At 35.3% G+C, this 16,700-nt stretch overlaps 1 protein-coding gene across 7 annotated transcripts in view; it reads left to right on the forward strand.

Annotated features, from left to right (window-relative positions):
- ZHX3 (zinc fingers and homeoboxes 3) overlaps positions 1-16,700 on the forward strand; it is a gene marked incomplete at its 3' end in the record, with an annotated part of 121,395 nt that overhangs the window by 36,971 nt on the left and 67,724 nt on the right. For all 7 annotated transcript variants that reach the window (XR_014021450.1, XR_014021451.1, XR_014021452.1 and 4 more), the window contains exon 2: positions 11,191-11,306. The remainder of the gene's footprint in view (positions 1-11,190; positions 11,307-16,700) is intronic.

Raw genomic sequence — 16,700 nt, forward strand, 5'->3', positions numbered from 1 at the left:
GTTGTCATTTTTAGTAAATCACTGGCATGTGAATGCATGTGTGTGGGTGCATGTGTGTACACACATGTACCCATGCACACACATATATACACACATACAATGGAATGGCTAGGTGTTCATATTTGGTGATGCACTGACTTTTTAAGTCTGTAGCTTCTCAAAATAATTTCTTTAGGGAATATTAGAAGTAGTCCTGAGTCATTGCCTATTTCAGTAGATTCTTTATTTGCCCAGTTTTACGGTGTACAATGAATTTAGGTTTCTAGAGTTGATATTTGGCCATAATTTAGAGGCAGAAATTTGGCCATAATTTAGAGGTATGAAAAGCCTAATTGTGTCTAATGGACCTCTGAGGAATTGCCCTACAGTGTTAAATATGGGTAAAAATATGTGCTTGAGGAAGATAGCTACTTGGTAGGGAGGATGAGAAGACAAATCACATAATTGCTTTTGATGTTTGCAGCATACCTTAGAATCTAGAATTCAAATGAAAAATTAAACCAGAGCAAAGGTTACTTAATCATTTCTTTGATTCCAATCTAACCCATCTTGGTAAAATGATACCTTCATGGATTTAGTTGTTAGAGCCAGAAACCTGGGAGTCATCCTTAAGTCTTTCCCTCATGTGCAATCCACCAGAGGGCCTGCTGATTTTACCTCCAACATGTACGCAAAACTTATCTCCACTGCCAACATCCTAATGTAGGACTAATGCTGGACTTCTGTAGTAGCTTGCTGCTTTCTCTCTGCTACTACTCTTGCTTCACTTCCATCCATTCTACATTTTGAGAGGCATTGCAACATTTAAATTGTCTAAATCTGACTTCAAGGCTATGTGTGGCATGGTGTTATACCAATTAACCTCATTCTGAGAGCTCTCACTTCTATTCAGTATCATCCATCTACTGTCTGGAGGAGATCATAACTTGTGGGGTGTGTGTGTGTGTATGTATGTGTATGTATGTATGTGTGTGTCTGTGTGCACGCATTACAAGGCATTAACCCAGGGTCTTGCACATGGTAGGCAGGTGATCTACAACTGAGCTACATCTCCATCCCTTTTATTTTATTTTGAAACGGGATCTGGCTAAATTACCCAGGCTGACCTAGAACTTGTGATCCTTCTACCTCAGCCTCTCAAATAGCTGGGATTACTTGTGTGTGCCAATATGCCTGGCTCATCTCTTTATTTGAACTAACTTTCTCTGTAAGCATCCAAACTTAAATGGCATCTGTATTTCCTCTCCAAAGAAGTGTACATCTGCTTATTTTTTTCCTATTACTTTGGTTCCCAGATTTCTTTTGAAGTTTCTGATTTTTTTCTATATTATCTCTTTTGTTTACAGAATTCTTATTAGCAGTTGAATTTCATCTCACATCTATTTTATTAATAATGGTGGTGGATTTTAGTTTACTTTTTTTGTTATTGTTTAGCATTGCTTCTTGTATCCCAACTCATCTTTTATTTCATGGAGGTAAATTTAATTTGCTATGATACAACTTCGAGTCTCTCCCTCCCACCCCAAATTCATGGTGATAAAAATTCATGGAGCTCTTGCATGCTCCCAAATAACTATTTTTGCCTTAATACGTGACAGTTTTAAGAGAATATGGGATTCTACCTTTAAAAACTTGGTAGAAATTGCTTCATTTGTATATTTTAATTTGATATTACAGTGAGAAGTCTGTTGCAAATCTAGTTTTCCATTTGTTACAGTTAGGACCCCTCTTCCTACAACCTTAAACTGCAGAATTTAACTCTTTATTTTTGTGATTTAAAATTTTCATCAGGTTGTATTTAGGTGTTTCCTTTTAGGTATTGTTATAAGGCACTTGATAGACCCTTTCAACCTAATACCCCAGTCTCTAACAGAGAAAAAATTGGCCCTCTTATCTCTTTGGTAATTTCTTTCCACTTACTTTCTCTTTAAGAAAGAAAAGAAAAAGTTAGGCATATGTTAGTCAGGTATTTGTTGTCTATAGTCATCCTTCTTTCCCCTTCATATTTCCTAATTTGAGAGAGTTGATGGGTTCAGTCTTCCAAATCACTGCTTGTGTCTTTGGTTTTGCTCCTCTTCTTTTTGCTGTGCAGACCTTTGTTGAGGGATTAAAACTTTTTTGTTGTTTTGTTTATTCCCCACTAATAACTTTTTAGCATTACTACTTTGCTCTTACTATCTTCATAGATCTTTTAAATGATATCTTCATAGAGCTTTCAGAGATTACTAAAATTGTTTTCTCTTTCCTTTATTAACTCTTGTTTCCTCTGGATTTGGTTCCTTGTTTCCTCTGGATTTGGTTCCTCTGTTCAGTTTAGTGTCACTTTTTAATCTGTTTTTCTTAGTGTGTGATTTTTAGTTGGTTTTCTGTTCACACGCATAAATGAAGATCCAGATCAGTGATTTTCAATTCTAAGGGTACATTTAATTATGTGAAGAGCATATTAATACTTTGACCCTTTATCCTAAGGAAATAATCATGAAGACAATTTTTATATTAAAAAATGATGTTAAGTGGATAAAAATATGTTCAGATACCTGATGGTGGGTTAATTTTAAATTATGGCAAATCAATGCAGCTAACAAAATTCAGCAAATGAAATAAGGCTAACAAAAACACATGTTTAAACCAGGTGCAGTGGCACATGCCTGTAATCTTCGTGGCTCAGGAGGCTGAGGCAAAAAAATCAGGAGTTCAAAGTCAGATTCAGCAATGGCAAGGTGCTAAGCAACTCACTGAGACTCACTCTTTACATAAAATTCAAAATAGGGCTGGGGATGTGGCTCAGTGGTTGAGTGCCCCTAAGTTCAATCCCCAGTACCCCCCAAAAACAAAACAAAACAAAATCAAAAACCAAAAAACAAATGTTTAAAAAGTTGTTAATGGCAGGGAAAACTGTTCACGTAACAATGCTAGGTGAGAAAACTTTCTCTAGAAACAGATTTATTTAGATTATTATTTCTTTTTTTTAATTTTAATTTTTTAGTTTTAGGTGGACACAATATCTTTATGTGGTGCTGCGGATCGAACCTAGTGCTTCAAGCATGCTAGGCTAGCACTCTACCACTGAGCCACAACCCCAGCCCCTAGATTATTATTTCTATAAAAAAATGCAAAGAAAAATAAAAATTAGCAGTCATGATTGTTATGATTTGAATTCTGTAATTTTCCCCCTGCAGTCATATACTCTTCTGTATTTTCCACATTTCATACAAAATATATTATAATCGGGAATGAAAACTCAGCATTATTTTTAAAATTGCCAACTTGCCCACACATGGTAGGTAAGAGAAATGTGAAGGACAAGTAATCACATGAAAATGTTTAATCATAGTAGTATAATAACAAAGAATGAGCCAGATGCATACCTGTAATCCCAGCTACTCAGGATACAGAGGCAGGAGGGTTGTCAGTTCAAGGCCAGCCTGGGCAACTTACTGAAACCCTGTATCCTAATAAAAAATAAAAAAGGCTGGGGAATGTGGCTCAATGGTAAAGACCTCTAAGTTTAGTCTTCAGTATTAAAAAAAATAAATAAAATAAAATAAAAATTCAAAGAATGCATGATAGCATAGAAGTATTTGTTACATATATTTAAAATGAAAAATAGTATGTTCAGTATGATCCCATTTGGGTAAACTTATATGTGTGTGTGTAAAAAGTTTACAGTGCTAATCTCTGGGTAGTGGATGTTTTGGAAGTCACTTTATTTTCTTCTTTATGTTTGTAACTATGATTATATGAATCCCTTTTCCCTATAGTCTTAGGTACACTTCTGTATTTTCCAATTTCCCCATATTGACTTATAATTGAGGGCTTTTTTCCCCCCAAAATTAAAAAAGAATTAGTATTTTCATCTTCTACAGTGTACTTTCAGCTCTTAAAGCATGCTTAACATAATTAATATGGAGGGTAGATTAAGAGAAATTTGAAAGTATCCTTTATGTAATTAAAACAATTCATTGATATAAATTTCCATACACCTCTAAAGAGATTTCTCTCTTTTGCAGAATGTTGGCCACATAGGTGCAAAGTGATGGAAAACTGCCTTTGTGTTATTTCAAAACAAGTATTTGAACTTTTTCATTTTAAAAAGTTGAGGTATAATTCATATATAGCAAATTATACATATTTTAAGGGTATAGTTTAATAAGTTTTGACAAATGTTTATATTGATGTAGACACCACCCCAAGCCATATGTAGAATATTTTTTTTCACCCCAGCAAAGTTCCTTTATGTACCCTCACCATTCAAAGGTAAAGTCTTTTCTGATTTTTACTACAATAAATTTTCTCTTTTCTAGAACTCCATTAAGCAGAATATATAATAATTATTGTGTTTATCTTTGTTTTTTTTTTGAAAGACGTCAAAGGAAGATGGCCTTTTTTTTTTTTAGAGAGAAAGAGAGAGAGATAATTTTTAATATTTATTTTTTAGTTCTCGGCGGACACAACATCTTTGTTGGTATGTGGTGCTGAGAATTGAACCCGGGCCGCACGCATGCCAGGCGAGCGCGCTACCGCTTGAGCCACATCCCCAGCCCTTGTGTTTATCTTTGTTTGCTCAAAATGATTTTGAGATTCCTCTATGATATGTGTATTAGATACTTATCTTTTAATTGGTTTATCCATAGTATTCCATTGTTTGAATACCACAATTTGTTTATGCATTCTCATGTTGACAGACATGTGTCCAGATTTTGGCTCTTTTAAAATTGAGACTGGTTAATTTGGTAGCTGTGTCATAAACTTCAGCATTTCATCTGTTTCTCTTTTCCTGTCTAGCAGGGCTTGCAAACCAGGCATTTGCCCTACAATTAAGGGCTGGTTTCCAAGAGCTTGTAGCTAGGACCACCAGAGAGAAAGCAGAGAACAAAGCTGAAGCAGGCCTGCCAGCTCCCAGGCAGATGCCTCAGTATTTCAGCTTTGGGACATCCTGAAAACTCAAGTGAACTGAGTGCGACTAAAACTGAAGAAATATGGAGGGAGAAGTATAGTTATTCAGTTGGCTTGTTGAAAATACTTGGAGGGTGAGAAATTGTAAGGGACTGAAAATAGAACCTCATTAGGCAGTAAGCAGGACCAAAGAAGCAGCTCTTTCTACCTGCTGTTAAAGAGCTTTCTGTTTATGGAAAATTTGTGGCAAAACTCATGCCATGAGAGTGAGCCCTACCATGGATGGTATATTGACCAGCCTTGCTGATGCCTGTGCTAAAGGGATCCTCTGACTGCTTGGGCGTTGGACTTGATCAGCAAGCAGTCCATTTCATGTTCATTGTTACGAAGCTCTTCCCCTCCTGGGACTGTTGTCCAGCTCTTGCCTCATCTGGGTCAAGTTCTTAACCTGGTTATTCTGGCCCCTCTTTTTCCTTTTCAAGTTCAAGTTTCTGGTATAAAACAAAAAGCAAAACTCAACAATGACTCAGAACTTCTAACTTTATGTTAGCAGCATTTCCTGCCAAAACACTGACCCCAAGAACCTGCCAGAAGATATTTTTATTACCTTTAGTTTCATTATAGATGACAAAGTAGATGGAATTGGATATCTGTTTTTCAGGATTTGGTCGATAGCTATTTATTTCAACACCAGATAGTATTTTCTGATTAAAGTTATTTATAGGCAGTTTGATTCTTAAAAGCCTTTCTGATTTTGCTGGATCACCTCAGACCATGAATCTCACATGGTTTGTGTATTGAGAGGAGGTGCAAACTGAAGCTTTGAAAAGTTGGCACCAGACATGGACTCTGAAGCAATCACTACCTCTCAGACTCAATCCACCAGTCTCAAATGGCTTTTACTTTTGTAGAATATGCAATTTCCATGAAATGGCTAGTCTCAGAGTACTCCGTAGTTATTTTTTTCTAGGTTACTATGTTGTCTTCAATTCTAATTTTTATGTGAGAGCATAGAACAGATTGTGTCTTGCCCAAGAAATATTTATAATGTCAAGTAATTGTTCTCTCAATTGATCATGTGACAGATTTTAGCCAAAAAATATTAAAGATTTTTTCAAATATTTCCTCCTTAACCCCCCACCAAATTACAATTGACACTAAGCTCTGACTAACCAAGCTTCTTTGAGAAGACTCATTGGCAAAGTAGCTAGTGTTTCATAACAAATTGGGGAAGGGGGAATTTGTCCTGTATTCTGCAAAGTCTGTTGAACAACTTAAGAATCAGTGAACATAAACAGTTCTTGTGTATCAACTGCTTTACTGGGAACTGATGATGATGAAAATTAATTACAGGGGCTGGGGCTGGGGCTCAGTGGTACAGCACTCACCTAGCATGCTCGAGGCACTGGGTTTGATCCTCAGCACCACATAAATGTAAAATAAAGATACTGTGTCCACTTAAAACATAAGAATAAATATTAAAAAAGAAAATTAATTACAATTCTGAGAAATGAAAATCCTTGAGTTTTAACATTTCTTATTTACAGAAGCAAACAATCAGTCCTTGAATAATTGACCCATTCTCTAGAATATGAATATTGTATTCTCACTGTAAATGTAAACTTTATATTTGTTAATCTAGCTGTTTGAAAATTACCATAGAAATACAGACAACTAAAGGAAGTTAGTGTATTACTGTATCAAATATTTTTAAGATAACATCAAAATTATATCATTGAATGAAAAGACATCTCATGATCATGGATTGGAAATCTTAATATTATAAAGATGGCAGTACTACCCAAAGAAATCTAAAGATGCAATGAAATCTCTACCAAAATCCCAGTGACATTTTTTGCAGAAATGGAAAAAGTGATCCTCAGATTTATATGGGATTGTAACAGACCCTGAATAGTCAAAATAATCTTGGGAAAAAAATGAAGTTTAAAGACTCAGGTATCTCAATTTCAAAATTTACAACAAAGATGTAATAATAAAAACAGTGTGGTGCTATCAATATGGATAGACATAAAGATCAGTAGAATAAAATTGAGAGTCTAGCAGTAAGTCCATATGTTTATGGTCACTTCTCTCTCTTTTTTTGGTACTGGAGGTTGAACGCAGGGGTGTTTTACCACTGAGCTATATTCCCAGCCCTTTTAAATTTTGAGGCCAGGTCTTACTTAGTTGCTTAGGGCCTTGCTAAGTTGCTGAGACTGTCCTTGAACCTGTGATCCTCCTACTTCAGCCCTCCCGAGTTGCTGTAATTATAGGCCTGCACTGCCATACCTGGCATGGTCAATTGATTTTTTTTTTTTTTTTTGTGGTGCTGGGGATTGAACCAAAGGCTTGTGCATGCGAGGCAAGCACTCTTCCAAATGAGCTATTTCTGTAGCCCAATCAATTGATTTTTGAGAAGGATATGAAGACCATTTGATAGTTGAAAAAAAAAATCTTTTCAACAAATGGCATTGGGACAATTGGATTTTTACAAGCAATAGAATGAAGTTGGACCCCAATTTCACACCATATACTAAAGGTAATAAAAAATGGATTAAAGATTGAATTTTAAGACCAAAAACTATAAATTCTTAGAAGAAAATATATGGGTAAATCTTCATGACCTTATATTTGATAATGGATTCTTAGTGATGACATCAAAAGCACAAGCAATGAGGTCAGACTTGGTGGTGCTCACCTGTAATTCAAGTTATTTCAGAGGCCAAGGCAGGAAGATTTTAAATTCAAGCCAGCCCTGACAATTTAGAAAGACCCTTTCACAAACTTTAAAAATAAATAATTAAAAAGGCTGGGGTTGTGGCTCAGTGGTAGAATGCTTGCCTGGCATGTGCAGGGTGCTGGATTCGATCCTCAGCACCGAATAAAAATAAATAAAATGAAGGTATTGTATTCAACTACAACCAAAATGAATATTAAAAAAAAAAAGAAAGGCTGGGGATGTAGCTCAGTGGTAAAGGGCTCCTGGGTTCAATTCCCAGTACCACAAATCAAACAAAAAACCAACAAACAACCCATGTGCAATGAAAGAAAAAAATAAATTAGGCCACTTCAAAATTTAATTGTGCATCAAAGGACACCATCCAGTAAGTTGAAAGAAAACCTACAGAAGAAGGGGGAAATCATTTGCATATCTGAAAAGGGCCTAGTATCTATAATCTTACAACTCAACAACAAAAAGACAAGCAAACCAATTAAAATATGGACAAAGGGCTTAAATAGACATTTCTCCAAAGGACATATACATGAAAAAATACTCTGCACCTTTAGTGATTAAAGAAATGCAAACAAAAACTACAATGAGATACCACTTGATACCTACTAGGATGACTATAATTTTAAAACAAAACACCAGAAAATTATGAGCATTGGTGAGGATGTGGAGAAATTAGAATCCTTGAACTTTGCTAGTGGGACTGTAAACTAGTGCAGCCACTAGTGCTTGTAGGTCTGAAAACAGTTTGGTACTTTCTCAAAAAGTTGAATATAAAATTACCACATTTTCTAGTAATTACACTTCTAAATGTGTACCCAAAATAATTGAAAACATGTATTCAAGTAAATATTTGTGCACTTATGTTCATAGCAGCACTATTAATAGTGGCCAAAAAGTGGAAATAACCCAAGTGTCCATCAATGGCTGACTCAATAGACAAAATGTGATATATTCGATAACGGAATACTTACCAGCCTTAAAAATGTTTGAAGTGGGGACACACACTACAATATAGATGAAACTTGAAACACTGTGCCAGTGCAAGAAGGCCAACACAAAGAATTATTATATGATTGCATTTATATGAAATTCCCAAAAGAAGTAAATCTGTAGACACATAAAGCATAATATTGGTGTCGGGGGCTAGAAGAGGGGGAATGGAAGTGGCTATTTAATGAGTGTTGAGTTTTTGATGAAAGTATTTTGGGACTAGATAGAGGTAATGGTTGCATAGCATTGTGAATATTCTAAATGCCACTGAATTGTACATTTTTAAATGGTTAATTTTGTGTGAATTTTACCTCAGTTTAAAAAATTACATCATATAGTTTCTATGATTTCACAAGGACGGGTAGCTTTGCTGTCATAGTTTACCTTGTGACTATTGGAATCCATATGTTTTGCAGCATTAGTGCATTGGGAAGTTCTTTCCAACTGTGGGCAGGAAATCTTGAAGACAGACAATCCCAAATGGGTTTCTCCTATAATAACAATTAAGGAATGTAGTTTTGCTTTTTCATGTTTATTTGTTGAATCTTGGAAAACTTCTACCTTGAATGGGTCCTGGGTTATTTTAAAATGTAATCTAGACTGGGTATTGATTGGTTTCCATTTAATTTGAAAAGCATGTTTAAAATATCTCCATATTATTTGAAAATGGAACAGTTTTTGGTTTATGAAAATATATAGTAATTTTTTTAAATCTTAGAAATATTTATGGAATTGTAATCATATATTTATGGAGGTTTTCTATATTGCAGTAGTAGGAATTTTTGTGACACTTTCTAAAACTTTTGCAAATGCTTTTTATTGTCAGTGGAATTGGTGTCAGGAAAAGCAAAATTCTGTTTTCAGATCAATCAAGCAGAGTTGTATAAAAACTTACAACATTTTTTAAAAACTTAGTCTCTCTTGATCTTTAGAAGTAGGAACCTTAGATTGTATCTGGCAAAATATCTGAACTTGAGCAGAACTTCCTACTCAGAAAAACAGGAGTGCTTTGCTGTAGTGGATTGAACCCACAGCTTTTGACATTGTGATCATTAGTTCTAATCGACTACAGAATAGAAGAAATGCCTTGCTTAAGGAGGGCTTCCAGATGTTAAAGTTAGAAGGGATCTCGTAAGCATAGAAAAATACCTGAAATAAATGTAATTAGCTGAAGTATTTTGTGTATATGAATAATTAGCTTTAAATAATTATTGCTTTTGATTTCCACCAAATTTAAAATATTTCCTTTTTCTAATGTTCAAAGGGATAATTTCTTAAGTGAGAAAAGGCCAGCTTTTAAGTTGTAGAGAATTAGAAGGTAGGTTTTTCAATAAATTATTAATTAGGAAAAAATTTCAACAAAAGCTAATTTAACTAGAAATGGAGCTATTTAATTAGACATGCCAAGAAAGCAGTAAAAGAAAGTAAAATAGGTGAATGAGACTTTATCTTACCATGAAGTTATATTTATTGAGGGACTCCTGCCTATGAAAAGCAGCATAGCACATAGTGCATTTCCTTAGGTAGTTTATGTAACTAATCTTTCTATACCTCATTTCCTTATCTGGATGATTAGAATAATAGAATCTACCTGCTAGGGTTATTATAAGGATTAAATTAGTTAATGAGGTTAAAGCTTGTTAGTACAATACTTGATACACACTGTAGAAGATAAGTATATGTTAAAGATGTAAGAATGCTGGTGATAATGGGGAACTACTTTGGTGGGGGGTACTTTTTTGAAGGGCAAACCTGTTTATATTCACAGACGCTCATAGTCCCCCTTTGTAGTGTACCAAGTTCTGGATGTCTGTTTGAAGTTCTGACACCTTCCCATATACTCACACTGGGGCTTGTTTTACTGCTAATGGGTGTTTTAACCAAAGGGAATGCTTTGGAGAAAAAAGGTCTCAGGAGCAGTGTTTTGTTTTTTTTTAAGTGTTTCCCAAGTAATTTTAAGATCACATGAAGCATCTCTCTGGTGGTTTGTTGAAAATCTATTTATTGTTTCATTTATTCACCATGTATTACTGTGTGCTCAACATTGGCACTGAGCAGAATGGAAAAACATAGGAATAAGAATCGGAGACAAAAAATGTAGAGAACAGAGTAGTTAGCCTGGAACTTACAGTATGAGCCAATTCTGTAGCTCATACTAGGAAACTCCCAGGGCTTTGAGTATAAAACCATGAGAGAGTAGTATATCCTTCAGGGTGTGTGCATCCTTGAAGTTTAAGGCTACCTCTCAGTTAATTTCATTATTTCTGCCAAGCCACCTCAAACTTAGCTAAGAGAGGAATAAAAACTCATTGATGGGGAGGGGAATGTAAAAATTACAGGTTTTAATGAATCATTTTGTTCTGTTTTCCTTACTTCCATTTATATGTTCTATTTCCATTAGAATTTTAATAGTTTTAAATTACTAGTTTGTATTTTGATAACTTTTTAAATTCTTCCCACCTTCTATTTGTATATAGTTATAAAATGAATTAGGACATGAGATTAGATAACTCAGCTTCCTAGAATGTGCCTTCTCTTCTTATGAAGTGATGATGGTCATTCTTTTATAGAACTGAATTGCAACTGCAGAAGCAACAAGTGACCCTTTGAAGATGCATGTGCGACTGCATAAAGTGAAGGGGAAACTGGAAATAACAATGAAGTAAGGGAAAAGTATGCTTCTCAGGTAAGTTATGTGCTTCTGAATTTCACCCAAATTCTTGCTATATCAATTACTAAAATTTTGTAACACATAAGTTGTTATAATCATATTTAGTCTTTGTATTGCTATTAAATATTCTTTATTTAGTCCTCCCCAGTTTTTTTTATGGACACAATACATTTATTTTATTATTTATTTTTATGTGGTGCTGAGGATTGAACCCAGTGCCTCACACATGCTAGGCAATTGCTCTAACTGAGCCACAAACCCAGCACTACCCACTCAGTTTTTATCCCTGAGCTCTTTGATCAAATTATTCCTTTTTTGGATCAATCTAAAAATATGAATTGAAAGTATAACTAGGTGATTTCTTAGATTTCTCATTCTACTGTAGGTTAACCATTGGATATCATAAAAGCAGAGTTGTGTATTGTGTCTCTTGATGTGTTGATTAGGCCAAGTGTCAGTTTTTAGTTTGAATGCAAAACTTGTGCTTTGAAAACTAGTTTTCCAAATCTTATTCTAACTACAATATTTGTAGCACTCTGGCATAGGAAAAATTTTTAATAATTTAACACAAAGGATAAAGACTACCAAGCATGGTGGTGCACTCCTGTAATCCCAGGTTCAGGAGGCTGAGGTAGGAGGATCACAAATTCAAAGCCAGCCTCAGCAACTTATTGAGGCCCTAAGCAACTTAGTGAGACCCTTCTCTAATATAAATGGGCTAGAGATGTGGCTCAGTGGTTAAACGCCCGGAGTTCAATCCCTGGTATCAAAAACAAAAAGAAGACTAACAGTCAGTATAAATATATACTTCATTTGATGAAACAGATACACTCTAGTAAACTTTTTAAATAAAGGAAATCTTTTACATTATTTTCCTCTAAGAAGTTAAGAAACTTTCTCCAGTATGTTGGATAAAAATTTTTGGAAGGAAATGGAGACAGAGTCATTGATGCTATAGGATGCTGGGAGTTATGTACCATAGTATTCTTCAGACAACGCCATGGCAACATCATTCCTGCGCAAACTTGTGGTAATTTCCCCATAATTGTAACCTCTGGAACTTTCTGCTTCATGATGGTGGGGGGTGGGGTTTTTTTCTTCCCTGTGCTTCAGTAATGGATTATAGCAGGACTATTCTTGGATATATTATATCTTCCAAGCCTGATCATTCTTTAACTCTGAGTTTTAAAGTTGAGTAAAACTATTTAGTGGCATTATACATCAACCCTATAACAATGGTATAAGACAAGTTTCTTGTACATACATTTTCTTTTTTTTCTTTTTTGAGAGAGAGAGAGAGAGAGAGAGAGAGAGAGAGAATTTTTTAATATTTATTTTCTAGGTTTCGGCGGACACAACATCTTTGTATGTGGTGCTGAGGATCGAACCTGGGCCCCACACATGACAGGCGGGCGCGCTACCGCTTGAGCCACATCCCCAGCCTGTACATACACTTTCTAATGCGTACCCTCACCCTGACTCTGCTCTTGTTGAACTTCAGTTAGTCTAGAAATGTTCCTGCTTCCAGACCATTGTACTTGTTTTTCTGCCTGGAATCCTCTCCTGCCAGAAATCACAGGATTCCTGTCCTCTCCCTCTAGGTTTCTCTCCCCAAATTACCTTATCAATGATGCCTTCCATGACCCATCAATTGAAATTGACATTATCATGCCCTTGGCATCACTCTATCCTTTTAAATTTTCTCCAGGTCACTTACTAACATTTGACTGCTATACAAATACTTGTTTATTGGCTGTCTCCCTGCCCTCCCTCCACACCCATACACCTCAACTGCCTGAGCTCCCCAAGGGCAAGAACTTTATCTCCAGGATCTAAAACAGTGCCAGAGAATAGATGCTTAGTAGGTGTTTGTTTAGGGAAAGAATGAAGCATGCTTATGTTAGGAAGATGAAGTAAATTTAGAGATCATGTGATTGGATTGAAAATGATGAACAGAAAAACATCATGGAGGAAGCATCTTAAATTGTATATTAAAAGTCTAATAAAAAAGAGGGCTTAAATGCCAGTCAAAAATAGCTTTTTAATATGGAAGGTAATTTGTATTCTACTTCCAGAATATAAATGGCAGATCAGATATTTATACCAAACACCAGACATGAAATATTACTTAAACAGAAATGTCTAGGAAAGTTTTGGATGGTAAAATATAGGGAGTTAAGCAAAAAGAGAGTTGTTCTAGTGGGAGGGGCCTTGAAAGAATATTGCACTTAGGACAGAGGATATCAGATAGGCCCTAGCAATGCCTGTTGGGTTAGGGGTCTGGTAGGATGGGGACATTGGGTGTGATGACTAGAGTTTGAAGTGGGAGGAGGTAGGTGGCAAGAGTAAAGCCATGTTGGAATTACAGAAATTTTGTTTGAGATCCATCTCTTACCTACTTCCTGGTAACACTGAGCCATCTTGCCTGACTTCAGCTTATTTGGTCTCTCCCACTCCACTCCTACCTATATGTGATGATATTTTGATATCGTGCTTTTTCTTTGTCATATTTAAGATCTTTTTAAAATAAATCTCTCACTTTTAAAGATGCATACCATTTGACTCAACAATTGCATTTGTGAGAATTTATCTTGCATGTAGCCTCTACAGGTATGTATGTAATCCTGGACCACCTAAGCCTCTGTCAAATTCTCATTCATGCTTTCCATTTTAACAGCACTTGGGCAGAGACTAATGACCTTTCATTTCCATCAGTCTATTGAGGCTGTGGGTCATGTCCCCCTCCATTGACTTGGGTATTGGTTTTTGTCTAAACTGCAAATATTAGCATAGGAGCTAACTGTGTCTCCTGTCAAGTTTCCTCTTCTAAATTTCAGCAGTATTTCTCTTCCCATTTGCAAATACAAATAGTTACACATTTTGCATTGCATTTTTAAGCTCTTCCAGTAATTGAATATACAATTGTAGGCTGCACATTAAGTCACCTGAGAAGCTTTATAAAATATTAATGTCTGATCCGTCCCCTAGAGGTTCTGAGGCATTTTGTCTGGGGCAAGTCATAGTATTGACAATTTTTAAAAGCTTCTTCCCTGGGTGATTTTTCACATGTACTCAAGTTTGAAAATCCGGAATATACATGATTTTTTTCCTTATTGGTGATGGCTCTGATCACTTTAAACTCATCATAACCATTCAAATGATTCATTTAGTTTTTATAAGTATACAGTGGTATTTATTAAATGTAAAAATAGTTTATCTCTGCCTTTATTTGTAGCTCTCATTCATTTTAAAAATTTTTTTAAAATATTTTTTCTTGTTGATGTACCTTTATTCTTTATTTATTTATATGTGGTGCTGAGGATTGGACCCAGTGCCTCACACATGCTAGGCAAGTGCTCTGCCACTGAGCCACAACCCCAGCCCCTCTTATTCATTTTTATGTTGCTTTATATTGTACTATATATAGTGTCAGAAGTTCCAACTTTATTTATTTTTTTAAAGTCCTGGGGATCAAACCCTGGGCCTTGTGCATGGTAGGCAAGAGCTCTACCCCTGGACTGTTCTTCTAGCCCCTGATACTATATTAATTAACAGTGATATGATAGAAAGCTTCATCATTTTGTACCTATACTTAATGACAGCATATTTTTTTTTTTACATTTAGTTTTAAATAGGTACTTCAATCAGGGTAAAAATGTATATCTTTTTTATTAGTTTTAGAATCCTTACATTAAAAATAGCTGTTGGATTTTTGTTTTTGTTTTTGTTTTGGTACCAGGGATTGAACCCAAGGGTGCTTATCCACTGAGCCACATCCCCAGTCATTTTTATTTTTTATTTTGAGGCAGGGTCTCACTAAGTTGCTTAAAGCCTTGCTAAATTCCTGAGGCTGGCTTTGAATTTGCAATCTTCATGCCTCAACCTCCCAAGCAGCTGGGATTACAGGCATATACTACCATACTCAGTACAACTGCTCAGTTTTAATGAATATACTTTTAGTGTCTGTTGACACAGTTAAAAAATTTAATCTATTCCTAAATTCTATTTACTATTATTTCTTTTAATGTTTTGAGTGTGAAAATTCTGAGTGAGCTTTGTACATTTTTCTTTTTTACTTGTTTTTTTTTTTTTTTTTTTTGATACCAGGGATTGAACCCAGGAGTGCTTAACCACTGAGCTACAACCCAGTCCTTTTTTGTATTTTATTTAGAGACAGGATCTTGCCAAGTTGCTTAGGGCCTTGCTAAGTTGCTAAGGCTGGCTTTGAATTCAGAATCCTCCTGCCTCAGCTTCCTGATCTGCTGGAATTATAGGCATATAATTCCCACCATGACACCATGCCCAGCTCTTTTCTCATTTTCTTTAGCCAGTTTTAGGATCAATTTAGAAGAGTAAACTAGATAACCTATATTTTGACCTATTTTAGGCATGATTTGTACAATGTGAATTATTTCTGAAGTGTTTGAAAGGATTCACTAACAAGGTATCAGAGTAGCTGCTTTGGGTGAATATATTTATCAGAATTTTTTAAAAAGATGTTGGGTGTTTTATTTTTGTCAGCATTAGAAATGTGTGTGTGTGTGTGTGTGTGTGTGTGTGTGTGTGTAGTTTTTGGTTGTAGATGGACACAATACCTTTATTTATTATTATGTGGTGCTGAGGATCAAACCCAGGGCCTTACACATGCTAGGCGAGCGCTCTACCACTGAGCCACAACCTCAGCCCCTAGAATTATATATTTTTATTAAAAAATCAATCTATTCAGTTTTATCCAAATTTATTAGCACATATATAGTATTACTATTTTATAATTTTGTTGCTTTTTGTGTCCAGTTTTTCTAATTTTATGTGTTCTGTAATTCATTTACTTTTAGAATTTTCACTTTTCACATAGTCACAGGAATTTTTAGTTGAAATATAAAAATTTTAAAAATACAAAAGGATATAGTAAAGAGTCAGTTTCCCATTCATTCCTATCCTTAGGCAAACAATTCCCTCTTAGACAGCAACTCTTTTTTTTTTCTTTTTATATTTATTTTTTCAGTTATTGGCGGACACAACATCTTTGTTTGTTTGTGGTGCTGAGGATCGAACCCGGACTGCACGCATGCCAGGCGAGCGAGCTACCGCTTGAGCCACATCCCCAGCCCCATAGACAGCAACTCTTGCCAATTTGTTAATGAACCCTTCTAAAGTGTTGTGGTTTTGGCTTCAAAATAACTATTATCTTTCTTTTAGAAAATTGCTCTGGATTCTTTTTTCCTCTCCCCTCAGGATTTTTAGCTGTGTATTTAGTTTTTATTCTTGTTTTTGTACAATACTCATTTTAATAATATTTCTTAATTTACATAATTCTTAATTGTGTTTTTGTCATTATGCCTTCTGTTATGGAATATCTTTGCTTCTTTGTAGCCTGTAAGCAAATTTTCAAGGTGAACAATCTTTGAA

This window comes from Spermophilus citellus (assembly GCF_964194105.1).
Source record: "Spermophilus citellus genome assembly, chromosome: 4".
Lineage (NCBI taxonomy): Eukaryota > Metazoa > Chordata > Mammalia > Rodentia > Sciuridae > Spermophilus > Spermophilus citellus.